Raw genomic sequence first — 16512 nt, 5'->3', positions numbered from 1 at the left:
GGATGGTCATTGACCTGTGGGACCAACAAAGAAAGGTGGAAATTAAAGAGTTTTATTTGGAGGTATGATTGGTTGACTTAACTACCATCCTGAAATAATCACTTTCATGAAAGGAGTGTCTAAATATAGCAGTAAACGTGGAAAATCTTCCCACTGAGAAAAGTTTAATTTTGTAAAGCATTTTGGGATGAAATAAAGCTGAAGTCTGTACTCAATAGCCCTAACATAAAAGTAGCCTTTTGTTAAAGATAATGATAGCAGCAGTTGACTGAGGGTACGTCTTCACTACCCGCCGGATCAGCGGGTAGCAATCGATTTCTCGGAGTTCGATATATCGCGTCTCATCTAGATGCGATATATCGAACCCTGAACGCGCTCCCGTCGACTCTGGAACTCCACCGGAGCGAGTGGCGGTAGCGGAGTCGACTGGGGAGCCGCGGACGTCGATCCCGCGCCGTGAGGACGGGTAAGTAATTTGAGCTAAGGTACTTCGACTTCAGCTACGCTATTCACATAGCTGAAGTTGTGTACCTTAGATCGACCCCCCCCCAGTGTAGACCAGGCCTGAGGTTTTGTTAATGGGGTTGATTTGACTGCCTCTGGGACAGAAGTGACCTTTTCCTGCCAAGTAAAATATTTAAATGCCTACACTAAGGCTGTGTCTACACTACATACCTTACAGCGGCACAGCTGTACTGCTGCAGCTGCTCCACTGTAAGGTCTCCCATGTAGCTGCTTTATTCCAACAAGAGAGAGCTCTCTTGGCAGCATAGTTCAACTACCCCCAATGAGTGGTGGTAGCTATATTGGTGGGAGAGCGCCAACATAGCACTGTCCTCACCAGTGCTTTTGTTGGCGAAACTTATGTCAGTCAGGGGTGTGGGTTTTTTTCACACCCCTGACTGACAAAAGTGCTAGTGTAGATGAAACCTAAATCAAACAATGTGTGCATGTCAGTTTCAGTTACCCTTGCCTTTTAAACTTGCCAGAAGCGAGTAGTTTTGCACCTCTTTTACCAAACTAGGAAAAGCTTCAAGAACTGATAACAGATCACAGGCTCTCTCCTATTTCCATTGAGCTCATGGGGAGAGCCCTGTAAAAAGAATTACTCCAGGAGGAAAATTAATCCATTGAATGGTTAACCAGCCCTTTTTCTTTTAACAGAGTCTTATGTAGTAGTGCTGGGCATGATGGATCACTGAAGTACAACAGACGGTACTGAGTAATAAAGAATTAAAAAAAGATTAAAGAAATCCAATAATTCAGCAGTTTGCACATTAATTATAAAATTGGGGTGGTAAATCTTGAATGGATGAATGACATTAAAAGCCCTCTTTATAGTCAAGTCTAATGTTAATATGAATAACATTAATTTACACTTGACAAATTGTGTCTTTTTAACACTGGTAATCCAACCATTTATTAGCCTGTAAGAGCAGTGGTAATTAAGCATTAGAGCCCAACAGTGAGTGTTATTTACAACAGAGACAGATGTGAAATAACTTGAAATAATGTGCGTTTTACTGTTCAAATGAATGCAAATGTTTGCTGTGCCCTGAACTCTTCAGCAGATGGAACATTTGGACTATTCCTTTTGTTTTGCCCACTGAACCCTCCTGCCAGGCGGCGAGAGAGGTGCCAGAGGGGTCTGTTTTTGTCTTTTGTTTCCTTCCTATCTGAGTATAAGAAAACTTCCAGCATCAGTGTACTGCCTTCCCCCTTTACCCTGTCACTTCACTTCTGTTCCAAAAAGATGAGAGAAGCATTAAGTCCTCTCCAGTCACCCTTAGTTAGGGTCCTATTCACCTTTCAATCAAAGGAGGTCAAAACCAAACCTCTTGGAGCAAAGTGCCATTCCCCACACTACCTCCTCGAGTTATCTCAGTGTTTTTGAAAAACATCAGCTCAGGCTATGGAGGGTATGGTCAGACTGAGGCTTCCCGCAGCACTTTCTTTACTAATGATAGACCAACCTCCTAACTACCCAATATCCATGTGTGTCTCACCAGCTGCCTATTTGTCTGCTATGATATTTGCTATAAATATGATGTACAACTAGCCTGTGAGAAGTTAAAATTTTCAGTCACTTCAGTGAGAAGTCAATTTTTCTGAGGGGAGAAGGACATCTCTCAAGAGAACAGACACACGCTATTCTGTTGGAGTTTTAAAAAAGAATCAGTGACATCACTATCTCATTCTGTCTAATCTCTGGTAGCTGTTATCACCAAAATATCCATATTTAGCATTTTATTTGTTGAGCCAGAGAGACAAAGTTGGGATCTGGATTGTACATTCCCAAGTTTGGGGTGTTTGAGTCCTAGGGCCATAGGTTATGGTTTGGCCCATTACGGGGCTAGGTGCCAACACACAGTTCTGATCCAGATCTATATTTCATCAGAGTTCAAAGGTTTTCAGAGTCAAGTTTATCATGTTTATAATGCTCCCATTTCTCCGTTTTCTGGGCACATTATTTTCACTAGAGACATATTCAGCAATAATAATCATCCTATCTGTTTACAAAGGCCTCTTCGTGACTGAACTTCTTTGTTTAAACCCAAGTATGATTCACAAACAGAATAAGAAATCTGATGTCAGCTTGGACAACAAAGCAAGTTTCATAACACAGCATTCATGTGTTTCCCTAACGATTAGCCCATGGGCTTGATGTGCAATTTAAAGTGTCAGAGATCAGTATGGTAATTTTCATCTCTTTTACGATAGCACAGAAGTACCTGTCTCTTATTAAAATTCTGTGGGTGTCTGCTCCATATTTCTTATCCCTCTACCTGTTATGTCACCCATACTTCTGACAGAAACTTATATGGATAATGTCTGCAAGCGAAGAGTTCCCTCCTCCTCTTTCCCCAAAAGGTAAGGGATGGAGACAGTCTGTCAGGGCCTGCCTGACAGGTGTAAATTTCTGAATGTATGAGGAGTATATGAAAATACAAATCACCACTCAGAACCAGCCTGAAGCAGACTGAAAAGCTGTCATAAGCAATTTTCAAAAAGTATGAGTTATTTGGTTCTCTTCCACAAGGAAGAACTCCACAGGCATACATTCCTGAATGGTACTTGACAGTCTTAACAAGTCCTTCTCTCCCAGAACTCAGTGTGTGACAGACATGTGATACAGACTGTGTGCTCTCCTCTGCTCTCCAGCTGTGAAGGAACTGACATGATAATCAGGGAGTGAATCCTGCTTTAGCAAACTTGAGGCATTCCTCTGCTGAGGCACCTTTCAAGGAACTGATTAAATAATCTGACAGTGTTGGCCATGTTGGAGCTGGTTATTTGCCAATGGAACTTTTATGGATCTGTTTCATTTGCCATTTATTGAAAGCTATAATAGGAAAGAAAATAGCAGATTCCTCAAGACAGGTGTCCGACCTACTTTGTATGCTCCTCGGTTTGTACATTTTTACTGTGGGTGCGTTGAAAAATCATTACTAACTGAATGGGCCTATTCACTGGTGCAAGGAGACTGACTTTAAGAAGGGTTGTGCATGACTGGCAAATCGGTTCTAATTAAATAAATGTCAAGGTCAAAACAAACAAGTGATGAAGATGAGAAAGCCCTGGAGTAATATCTGCTTCAAATCATATTAAAGGCCGTTCAGTAGCAAAGTGCTTCAGGGGGACTACGCAAAATTAAAGAGCAATGAAGTTGCTGTACAGTTTTAAAGTAGCAAAATCTGTTTCATCATCTGAAAGGGAAAAATCACTGCAATGGAAATATTCTAACTGAAATTCTTCATTCTTTTGAGCATTAGTGGAATATGGGATATAAAGTGCCAGGTATGAAAACTCATTTTATAGATTTCTTTGGCAAAGTTCTATGGCTGGCTGCCACCCTGACACCAACCTTCCTCCTTTTTCTATCTGGGCTTGGACCAACTACACTAGAGTTTCTGACAGGTATGAAGACCCAGAAGCAAATTACAGCATTAATTCCTTAAAATTTAACATTAGGGATGCAATTGAATGCTACAATGGCCTTGCACTTCTGAGTCAGATTTCAGGCAGTTATTAGAATGATGACCATCCCAATAAAAAAAATACAAGCAATTACAACATTCTGCATGAGTGCCTTGCTGAATCAAGACCTAAATCTTCAGAACTCGCCACTAAAACAACACATAAATGGGGTTCAAGACAAATTTCAAAGGTAAGGTTTTACTGATGCCCTTACAGCTTCACTAATTGATACAGACTGAGGCTCCATTGTGAACTAAAAAAAAAATAGATGATACAGCCTTAAATGTACTTACTTTGTCATAAATAGTTTAGTTTTAATTACTTATGCTGTTCCACAGTATGTTAGTAAACTGTAGTGTATATTTTGTAAAACTAATAAAATCTAAGAACTATAAAATGTCAGTACGTAACCTGTTTTAAATGATTGCTCGGTGGAAGACCACCAAGTTTTAGGCAGATTTGCAGTTTAGAGAAGTGTTGATTAGTGAGCATCTATTGTACTTTTTAAACAACTATTAGGGCCACATGTTTAATGGTATTTAAGTGTTTCTGCCTCAGGGTTGCACTGCCTATCTGATTATGGAACCCAAAAAATCCCATCTACTGTCAATGTAAGTGCCTAAATCTCTTTTGAAAATGAGACTGGGGCTCTCACATTAGTTAGGCCTTGCAATGCTGAGCATGACAGTGCCTAAATATTGTTAAAAATCGGGCCCTCGGTGCCTATAGATGCAGATAGATGCCTTGAAAATCCTACTAGGTGCCTGTCTACGTCTTCAGACACCTAAATACCTCAGCAAATCTGGCCCTTAGCCTTCTGCAGGTCTCAGATTTTATTTTTGTCCTTACTTCAGATTTTGACCTGGATTTTATAGCTAACCAACTCCCAAATCTCATGACATTTAGCTGTGGGGTCACATTTTTTATTTGTATAGCATTTCAGTTAGAGATCTCTGGATTCGGGTTTAGGATATTAACTATACACTGTGTTGCTATCTTTAATCTGATTAGGCTGGGGTTTTTCTACTGGAAGATCACAGAGGTAAAAGAGCTACTGCCTGTAATTTTGTTTGTGTCCACAAGTTTGTGGAATGCTCTGTCTCCTGACCTTAAGATGGTCAAAGATTTGGTATCTTTTAAACAGACACTTGGCATGACCTGATGATCTGGCTCAGTTTATCTATTTTTTTCTGAAGTCAAGTAATCATTTGGTAATTAACTGTGTGAGAAACTGTGCTGAGTTTTTGAACACTGAAATTTTTATAAGAACTGGTGTCAGTTTTATCTGATACAATTTTATTATTTTATAGAATTTTTAAATTGAAATTTCATTATCTTGCAAAGACCAAGTAGATGCCATAGAAATAAAATGTATTATTATTAAAGTGTTCCACACCTTTTAAAGGGAAATTATAAGAGATTGAAATGGTTATTGAGAAAAGCAAATTGCACAAATGTGTAAGAGTTTGGGAACTGGGAAGTGAACTTGAGTGTGATGGAGCTGACTTAAGGTTTTAAGGAATGTTGCTGGACAGCACTTGGGGTTCCTAGCATTTCTCATGCAAAACTGCCTTTGCTTGCATTCTGAATGATGTAGAGCTGTAGTTATTTCTTGCCAGTCAGTAGAAAGACTGATGGAGCAGTGTGTGTGGAATAGGATACTTTACAAATCCTATTAACAAATGTAACATGCTTAGTTTTGAAAATTTACAGCTGACAATGGGAAGATTTTGTAAACCCTCATGCAGGTAGTTAGGGCACTTGCATGGTTCTTCATGTGAGCAAGGACTTCTCATGTGAGTAAGAGTTTGCAAGGTCGGATACCAGTCTCATACAACTACAACTGGCCCTCATTAGTTGTAAGTCTACTTTTTGCAAATATGATATAAAACAAATATTGGAAAGTCTTTATTACTTCTAGAGTGGATTATACTTTCCAAGCTGTCTAGGCTTACTGTGTCTGTTCTCAGATACATTTGTGCCAGATTGGTCACAAAAGAAAGCTCTGTTTGTTTATCAAATGCGTGAAAATGACTGCTGATACTGCTGTATCTTTTGAAAGTAATTTCTGCCATTGTAACAAGCCAGAATCAAAATGACTAATCAGTTAAAAGCCAGTCCTCATTAACTTGAACTAAATTATTTTCATTTGGCAGATAAAATAACCACGTTTCCACCCTTAATTAGAGTTTGGTTTAATAGGATTGACAAGTCAAGCTGGGGGCGGGGGGAGGGGAGATGCTCTACTTAATTGCTTTTAGAATGGAGTAATTTTTTAACGGTAGATTGAATTTGGAAGCATGTGTTATAGGAAGAGCTGGGGGAAATCTGCAGAGTGAGAAAATGTATTCTTTTTGTTTTTAAAAGTTGTTGCGATCACCCATAGCAGAAAAAGCCTAACTAGTGTTATCTTTAAAATGAGCCATAGAACACAGAACTGCATTGTAGTAAGAGTGTGAGCATATTTTTAGCATGAAAGGTTTAAGGAAAGTTGTTCTCCATTTTCTTTCACGTGTCAGTGGCACAATCCAGTGAAAACTTCAATAAGTGATTTTAAAGCAAAATAAAATAGACACCCAGATACTGCTTTGCACACCTCTTCCCAATATTATTTCTTTCCCTTCACAGCTTCAGAAAACCTACCCTGAGTCTTTCCTCTTCTGAAAATGATAATCCAGGCATTTATTTTAACCTCACCACCCACACCCACACCCACACCCACATCTCAATCAAATCCCTATTTCCATGTCCCCTTCACAAAATTGTTACATACTGAAAAATTTTGCATACTACAGATAACACTGCTCTACAGCCAAAATGCTTCTGAAATAAGCATTATTACTAATTCTGGGTCACTGAGAACGAAAATGATGCTTAAAATTGTTGATTGGCTCTAGTTTTCAAGTTATGCTATTGGGTCAGTATATACGACCCTTGACTTGGGAATAGCGGAGGATACGTGAGTTATAAAGGGAAGGGATCTCAATTTGAACCAGAAATGACTAAAATACATCTTTGACTGGATCTATGAATAAATCTATGACTGGGTTTGGACAGTACTTGCTTTTTAGGCAAAACAATGAATGATGCAATCTGAAGCTGGTATTGCATCATACATGATATGAATTGCATCATGTTATTCCTAGAAGTCATGGATGCAATCATAACGAAGCTTACATCACTCTGCTGAACAAATTGTCCTATATCAGCTCTAGAAATAATACAGTGTCGTGCTCTCTTATTTGTCAGTGTTTGATTTTGCAAAGGGACACATTTCTGTTTAGCCAAAGTGAGCAGAGATGCCTCGTACTTGTGTGAACAGTGCAGATAACTTCTGCTATGTTTGTGGTGAAGTGACTTTTGCATCACAAAAGCGCAGTATAACCACTATGGTTAAGAAAGCCTATCACCTTTATTTTGGCTGTAAAATTGGAGATCAGGACAAGAGGTGGGCCCCACACATATGCTGCAACACTTGTGCAACAAATCTTCGCCAGTGGTTGAACAGGAAAAGGAAATCTATGCCTTTTGCAGTGCCAATGATTTGGAGAGAGCCATCAGATCATACCAGCAATTGTTACTTCTGCATGGTGCCTCCAGTTTGGAAAGGTGTGTCAAAGAAGAAAAAGTGGACTGTGCATTATCTAAACATTCCATCAGCTATATGCCCAGTACCCCACGGAGAAGGACTGCTGGTTCCTGATGCACCAGAATCATTCTCACTTGAGTCAGACGAGGAAGAGGAAGAGGATGAAACTTCTGGTCCTGAACCATCAATGTCACAGGACCCACATTTTCCCCCATCCTCCTCCTCTGAACCACACCTCATAACACAAGGTGAACTGAATGACCTTGTCGGGGATTTGGAACTACCCAAGAGTAAGGCAGTGCTGTTGGGCTCCAGACTACAGCAGTGGAATCTCCTGGCTGGTGATGTTAGGGTTTCCATGTTCCGTGACTGTCAAAAGGATCTTGTCCCATTCTTCTTCATGGAAGGTGATCTTGTAGCCTGCAACAACATCGATGGTGTGATGGCAGCCCTCAACATCGTTCACGATCCAGATGAGTGGAGACTGTTCATTGATTCATCAAAGATGAGTCTTCAAGCTGTTTTACTGCATAATGGCAATGTTTTGCCATCAATTCCAGTTGGTCATGCAGTCCATATGAAGGAAACCTATGACAACATGAAACAACTTTTGAGGTGCATAAACTATGACCAACATCAGTGGCAGCTTTGTGGCGATTTGAAGGTTGTTGCTCTCTTGCTTGGTCTGCAGACTGGATACACAAAGTACTGCTGTTTTCTCTGCGAATGGGATAGTCGTGCAAGAGATTCCCACGACATCGAGAAAGATTGGCCACTCCGACAGTCATTGGAGCCTGGGAGGAAAAGTGTTCAGCATCCACCACTTGTTGAATCAAGGAAGGTTTTGTTACCACCCTTACACATCAAGCTGGGTCTGATGAAGAACTTTGTCAAGGCCATTGACAAAACACAAGCAGCTTTCAAGTACCTGCGTGGAAAATTTCCAAGGTTAAGTGAAGCTAAGATAAAGGAAGGTGTCTTTGTTGGTCCTCAGATTCGTGAACTTCTTCAAGATGATGAATTTGACCATGCACTGCGTGGCAAGGAAAAGACGGCATGGAAAGCCTTCCAGTTAGTGGCTATAAATTTTCTCGGAAACAACAAGGCAGACAACTACAGGTTGTTGGTGGAAAACCTCCTCAAGGCATACAAAAGCCTTGGTTGCAACATGTCACTAAAGATACATTTTTTGCACTGTCATCTAGATTTTTTTCCACCGAACTGCGGAGCAGTGAGCGACAAGCACGGCGAGCGATTTCACCAGGACATTGCAACAATGGAGAAACGCTATCAGGGCAAATGGAGCCCATCAATGCTTGCAGACTATTGCTGGACAGTGACAAGAGATGCTCCATTTAATGAATACAAGAGAGAAGCCAGGAAGCGCCGAGTAGACACTGAATAGGACTAAACTATGTACATAATAGTTTTTTGCCTTTTTGTTTCATAATAAATTTTAGTTATATAACCCTTTTGCTGATTTTTAAAGTGTTACATAAACAGGACAGGTGAAATATTATCATGTAAAGCAACCATAAACACATGAAAAGACCTAGGTTTACAATTTATGATTAAAACTCTACTATCTACATACATACATAGACATAAAATGTAAAAACTTAAAAACCTTAAAACAGTAGCCAATCAGTTGTTTTAATTGTCATATTTGAATTCAGCACATCAAAATACATAATAAATAGCACATTTTATCTCTGAAGCAGAGGACTTCTCAAAAATTGTAGACCAGTGTAATTGGTACGTATTGCTTTGTGCCAAGTTTAAGCACATCTTCATGCCTGCTTCAGCCCATGAATGGCTGGATTCAGAGTACATTTTGAAGCAGGAGTGGCATTCTCTATGCTGTGTGAACTTAAGGGGTGAATGCCAGGGAGCTCGCAAGTTAAAACTTGCAAATATAGAGGAGATTCTTTGCTGACGCTCCAGTGAGCAGTTTGCTACTGTTCTATTTATTAGTAGCTAAAAATACTGTAGCCAATCCCTTGTATTGGTGGACATTTAGTAATGTTGCCAACACTAACTGTTAAAGTCAGTAGCCAGCTTGATTCATTGCACTAAGTTTTTGTTTCATTACCACTGTATTCACTTAAGCATTTTTTTGTCATTTAACCAATAAAATAATTAATGCATCCCTGCAGATTCTGAAACAGAAGATTTGTTACCCCAAGGTTCCAATTTCTACTATCTTTCAAGTATTTTATTTTTCATTTTGTAACTACAGACATCTCAGTTTGAGTCCTTGAGCATGTTGAGGAATAGAGGTGGCATATTTTAAAAAAGTACATAAAAACTTCCAGACTGAAAAGAAGAGAGCCATTCCTAATCCTTTCAGCTATGTTATGGCATCTTGCTCCACAACCAAGGTCTTCCTTGGTTTCCCAGTGAAAATGTAACTTACAATAACAATAATTATAATTTAGTATTGTGATGGGATGTTCACCCCACCTAGGAGTGAAAGGGGTTAAAATGGCTACACAGGCTAATTAACTCAATCAGGTTGCACCTGAAGGAGGAGCTAGGGAGCAGGGAGGCTCAGCTGGGCAGGAAGAGGTGGAGCCTGTACAAAGCCAGATAGCTAACAGCGGAGAGGGAGCTGAAAAAGACTGCCGACACTCCCTGAGTGGAGTGAGTTTGTAGGCTGGCAAACCTGGAGGAGGGAAGCTAGATACATGGGAAGTGGCCCAGGGAATAGCAGCAACAGAATTAAAGGAAGCAGCACAGGAGTAGTGGGTGGATTCGGGTCTCTTCTCGCACTGGAGAATCTGCAGTGAGAGTGTTTTTAAAACAAACATGTGCTGGGTCATTGTAGAGGAGAGGTCTCACCCTTGCGGCGCCTCCTGCTGGTGATTTCCGGGAATTAGCTCATTCCAGCTCCGGAGCACCCTCTGCAGGCCAGTGATCCACTTGTCCTCTGGCCCCCGTGTCCATCCCTGGACCTCGGTGCCCCTTTTACCTGGGGTGCTGCCCCCTAGCAGTAATCCGTCAGTCTTAGGGTCACCCCTCCCCAGAGAACCCCCACCCACTATCCCCACCTCACCTCAGTATACAGCTACTGCTAGTCATCATCTAGCCCCACGCCCTGGGGCAGACTGCAGTATCAGCCTACTCATCACTGGCAAGGTTGGGTTTGGATCTGCTACCTTTGCCTACCCCTGGGCTGCCCTCTGCAACTCCCAGTACCTATTTGCCTTATGCTAGGCCACAGCCTGGGGCTTTCCAGGCTGGAGCTCCCCAGCTCCTCTGCCTTTTCCCAGCCCTGCTTCACTCAGGTACCCTGTGTCTAGCTCCCTGCAGCCAGGCCCATCTCCCTCTACAGGCAGAGAAAGACTGTCCCTGGGCTGCTGGCTCACAGTCTTTTATAGGGACCAGCTGGGCCTGATTGGGGCATGGCCCAGCTGTGGCTACTTCCCCAATCAGCTTAGCTTTTCCCTGCCACAGCCCTCTTCCTGGCTGTTTTAAGCCCCAAAGGGCAGGAGCGGGTGTCCACCCCGCTACAGTCATAATCCAAGACTGCTATAACATGAAATATAAGTCAGAATGTGGGTAACACAAATACATACAATTCTCCCCCAAGGAGTTCAGTCATAAATTTAACACATTTTTTTTCACAAGCGTCATCAGCATGAAAGCATGTCCTCTGAATGGTGGCCAAAGCTTGAAGGGGCATCTGACTGTTTAGCATATCTGGCATGTAAATACCTTGGAATCCTAGCTACAGAAGAGCCATGCGACCAAAGTACCAGGAAGGGGCTTGAACTTGGTGAGAACTTATCCCAGGAACAGGGTTGCAGATAGGCCCTGTTGGATCTTTTACCTCATAAGGGGAAACACTCAATGAGCTAGCCAGAGAGCTGAGTCGCAGTGGAGATGCTGAGGGTCCTGGAGCGAGAAGAGCTGCAGACCAGAGACAGAACGAATGCATGCAAACCGTGAATGGGGGCATCGGCCTTGAGCTAATCCCAAGAGTGATCAGGAGGAGGCACCAGACTGGCAGTGACTAGAGCACCCTGTAACAATTATGTTTTGTGCAGAAATCCACTGCTTTTTCTCCAGAACAAGTGCAGGAGGGTCAATATTAGTGCAATTCCATCAATATACCTGTATCCTGTTCTAGGCAGCGTTCCTCCATCTCCATGTCTGTTCTGTCCTTGGCTCAGTGTTGATACTGCCAGCAAGGGTATCCATTGCAGTGGTGGTTTTTATGATGTGAACACCTGTCCAATAGGAACTGGACTGAGATTACCAACTCATTTCAGTTAGGCCATTGAATAGCTGTCTCATTATGATGACTTTTAGTCACTACCAACTGAGGTTGAATTCAAACTTGTGACCTACAGGTGAAGGCCTTTGTAGCCATTATCAGTGCCTCGAGCCGTCTAGTCATTTAAATGTCTTCAAAACAGATAGGTCATGAAAATCTGATTGGAGAGAGGTGTTTTTTTTTTTAATTTGCAAGTAGTTGTAGTCACTAATTCTCCTAATTAAAAAAATGACTTGGATATGGTCTAGAAATGTTTTTCTGTATACACCAAAAATTTGAGATGGGGCTAATGAGACCACATGACTCATGTCTTGGCTCATATGAACATGCTATATCGTCCTCCCTTTACCTACTTGAAGTTCTCCCAATTTAAAAACAAACAGAAACAATATTAGAGGAGGGTATATGCACACTTTCTTTGTTTCTTATATTTCCTGAATCTGCAGTTTTGCAATGGCTTTTCAGTCCCTATTGTGCGTTTAACTTAGATTGACAGAAACCATAGACCGGTTTTGTAATGGATATTATCTGTAGTCCCAGTCCCTGAAATGCATTTTGGATGGGCTACTATCAGCAAAATTTTAGTTGGTAGTCAGGGAATGATATAGAAAACATGTAATTGGACTTCATGTGAAATTGTTGACTAATACCCTTCTGATGGTGCCTCAGGATCATCTATGGCTGAATAATTTGCGTAAAGTGATTTGCATCACAGCCGAGTTAGCGTCGAGGGTGCACTTTGGGCAGAAGGCACACTTTAGAAATTAGGATCTCTGGTATTTTTTTTCCTATGTGAAAATATACTACATATGTTCTCTGTTTTTTCTCTGGGACTATCACACAACCCTAAAACATTTACAGCTCAGCTCATACTAAGAGGGAAAGTGAAGAGAAAACTATGAGAGTGGGGGGCAGATGGCAGTGTAAATCTAGATTTCAAAATGTGCCTTGTTTATTGCATTTTGCAGTCCAGTCTATAGGAGAGCTCACTGAGAGCCAGTTCTAACTGGAATTGTCCCATGAAAATGTTGCTAGGTACAGATATGGCTTCATGAAGAATATTTTTTTTAATGTTCTCAGAAATATTTCTGAACTGGAAAAGACTATTTGGCCTTGTCTGGTCACTTAAACTTCATATATTCCAGTTTCCCCAGAGCATTTTTAATCCGCTATTTCTCCATAGCATCTGGTTGTTGCTTATCGTTTGTGTCAGGTAACCTTATTTAGCATCTTTTTCTGTATTTCTTTCTATGAGGAGGTAGAGCCTCTCATTTTGTAAAAATAGCAGGGAATATTTGGAAACATTTATACTCAGGCAGTTAATAAATTGCTATTAACTCAAGTGATTAACTCAAAACAAATTAACTCGATTTAAAAAATTAATCATGGTTAATTGCAGTTTTAATCGCACTGTTAAACAACGTTAGAATACCAATTGAAATTTATTATAAATATTGTTGAATGTTTTTCTACATTTTCAAATATATTGATTTAAATTATCAATTACAACACAGTGTACAGTGCTCACTTTATATTATTATTTGTATTACAAATATTTGCACTGTAAAAAGATAAACATAAGAAATAGGATTTTTTCAGTTTGCCTTGTACAAGTACCATACTGCAATCTCTTTATTGTGGAAGTGCAGTTTACAAATGTAGATTTTTTTTGTTTTGTTACATAACTGCACTCAAAAACAAAACAGTGTAAAACTTTAGAGCCTACAAGTCCACTCAGTCCTACTTGTTCAGACAGTCTCTAAGTTTGCTAAGACAAACAAGTTTGTTTACATTTACAGGAGATAACGCTGCCCTCTTCTTATTTACAATGCCACCTGAAAGAGAGAACAGGCATTTGCATGGCTCTTTTGTAGCTGGGATTCCAAGGTATTTACGTGCCAGGTATGCTAAACATTCAGATGCCCCTTCATGCTTTGGCCACCATTTAGAGGACATACTTCCATGCTGATGATGCTTGTTAAAAAAAATGTGTTAAATTTGTGACTGAACTTCTTGGAGGAGAATTGTATGTATCCTGATCTGTGGTTTTATCCACATTCTGCCTCATATTTCATGTTACAGCAGTCTTGTTAGTTTTAAAAACACTCTCGCTGCATATTTGACAAAATGCAAAGAAGGTACCAATGTGAGATTTCTAAAGGTAGATACATCACTCGATCCAAGATTTAAGGACCAGAAGTGCCTTTCAAAGTCTGATCGGGATGAAGTGTGGAACTTGCTGTCAACAGTCTTAAAAGAGCAACACTCCAGTGCAGAAACTACAGAACCCGAACCACCAAAAAAGAAAATTAACCGTCTGCTGGTGGCATCTGACTCAGATAGTGAAAATGAACATGTGTCAATCCACATTGCTCTGGATCGTTATTGAGCAGAATCCATCATCAGTATGGAAACATGTCCTCTGGAATGGTGGTTGAAGCACGAAGGGGCATCTGAATGTTTAGCATCTCTGGCACCTAAATGCCTTGCAACACCAGCTACAAAAGTGCCATGAGAATGCTTGTTCTCACTTTCAGGTGACATTGTAAATAAGAAGCAAGCAATATTATCTCCTGGTAAATGTGCACAAACTTCTTTGTTTCAGCGGTTGACTGAACAAGAAGTAGGACTGAGTGGACTTATAGGCTCTAAAGTTTTACACTGTTTTATTTTTGAGTGCAGTTATGTAAAAAAAAATTCTACATTTGTAAGTTGTACTTTCATGATAAATAGATTGCACTACAGTGCTTGTATGAGGTGAATTGAAAAATACTACACCTCTACCTCAATATAACGCTGTCCCTGGGAGCCAAAAAATCTTACCATGTTATAGGTGAAACCGCATTATATCGAACTTGCTTTGATCCACCGGAGTGCGCAGCCCTGCCCGCCTGGAGCATTGCTTTACCGCGTTATATCGGGTTGTGTTATATCGAGGTAGAGGTGTATTTCTTTTGTATTTTTTACAGTGCAAATATTTGTAATAAAAAATAATAATATAATGTGAGCACTGTACACTTTGTATTCTGTGTTTTAATTGAAATCAATATACACCTCTACCCCGATATAACGCGGTCCTCAGGAGCCAAAATATCTCACCATGTTATAGGTGAGGCTGTGTTATATCAGGGTAGGGAGAGGAACCGTTCCCCGCCCCAGCTCACCTCCGCTCTGCCTCCGTCTCCTCCCTGAGCGTGCCGCTGACGCTCCGCTTCTCCCTCCCTCCCTCCCTCCCTCCCTTGCAGGCTTGCCACGCCAATCAGCTGTTTGGCCCACAAGCCTGGAAGAGCGGGGGAAGCAGCGGTGTGCTCAGGGGAGGAGGCGGAGATGAGGTGGAGTGGGGAGCGGTTCCTCTACACTCCCTGTTACATGCTGCGGCCCTCCCCTCCCCGCCCCAGCTCACCTCTGTTCTGCCTCCTCCCACGAGCATGCCACAGCTCCGCTTCTCCCCCCTCTCTCCCCCCTCTCTCCCAGGCTTGCCGCATCAATCAGCTGTTTGGCACGGCAGGCCTGGGAGGGAGGAGAAGCGGAGCTGAGCAGCCTGCTCGTGGGAGGAGGAGGAGGCGGAGCGGAGGTGAGCTGGGGTGGGGAGCAGTTCCTCTGCGCCCCCCTTACTTTCTGCGGCGCCCCAGCTCAGCTCTGCTCCGTTTCCGCCTCCTCCCATGAGCGCACCACAGCTCCGCTTCTCCTCCCTCCCAGGCTTGCTGCGCCAAACAGCTGATTGGTGCAGCAAGCCTGGGAGGGAGGAGAAGCGGAGCTGTGGCGCACTTGTGGGAGGAGGTGGAGCGGAGGTGAGCTGGGGCAGGTGGGCCCTTGGGGAGGGCCACAGCAAGTAACGGGTAGGCGCAGAGGAACTGCTTGTGGTAACACGAATTCGGATATAACAAGGTAAAGCAGCCCCGTCCCTGGGAGTGCTGCTTTACCACGTTGTATCCGAATTTGCGTTATATCGGACCACATTATATCAGGGTAGAGGTGTATTTGAAAATATAGAAAACACCCAAAACTATTTAAATAAATGATATTCTATTATTGTTTTAACAATTAAATTAAAACTGTGATTAATCATGATTATTTTTTAATTGTTTGACAGTCCTAATTTAAACTTTACATTTTTAACAAAGCTGTGACCCAGACTCCGCAACTGTTCCTGCAGCTTTTCACCTCATAGTGTTAGCGATTTCAAAAACTCAGATTCATGCCTGTGGACTGCATTTGCATTTAGGCAGTTCAGCACTGAACTGCCTGATCTCTGTATACAAATCCTAGATTTTACACATGTGAAAGTGAGATGTGGTAACAGTGGCAGGCTGACTCCGTTCCCTGATAATTACTCTTTGTTAAATCCCATAGTATAGGTTATACATAGTAACTCATGTTAGGAATACAGTGCAACAGGGTTTGTTGATATATAATCAGTTTAAATGATTTGATTTAGTATAAGATTGTGACGTCCTTTCTCAGATTGGTGAGCAGTTACTCATCTGAGCAGTCCCATTGGAGCATATGGGACTGCTCGGGTGTATAACTACTCACTGTTGGGAGTAAGGGCTTCAGTCTGGGCCCTTAGTGTGCCCTTATCCAGTAACTGTGATCCTGGAAAATTGACTGAAACTGAAATGGAGTTGTCCAGGTGAAACAGCATGTCACTACAGAGTTGGGATCT

The 16512-nt window shown here is 41.6% G+C and overlaps 1 protein-coding gene across 8 annotated transcripts in view; it reads left to right on the top strand.

Annotated features, from left to right (window-relative positions):
• PDZRN4 (PDZ domain containing ring finger 4) overlaps window positions 1-16512 on the top strand; it is a 389321-nt gene that overhangs the window by 175033 nt on the left and 197776 nt on the right. For 2 of the 8 annotated variants that reach the window (XM_039506135.1, XM_039506125.1), the window contains exon 1: window positions 3343-4168. The exons of the other annotated variants lie outside the window; for them this stretch is intronic. The gene's annotated coding sequence lies outside the window, so the exon portion shown is untranslated. Of the gene's footprint in view, window positions 1-3342; window positions 4169-16512 lie in introns of those variants that run through there. 8 annotated transcript variants of the gene reach the window in all.

Source organism: Mauremys reevesii, linkage group 1 (genome assembly GCF_016161935.1).
Source record: "Mauremys reevesii isolate NIE-2019 linkage group 1, ASM1616193v1, whole genome shotgun sequence".
Lineage (NCBI taxonomy): Eukaryota > Metazoa > Chordata > Testudines > Geoemydidae > Mauremys > Mauremys reevesii.
The sequence above is the reverse complement of the archived record's forward strand: the minus strand, read 5'-3'. Positions and strand labels throughout refer to the sequence as shown.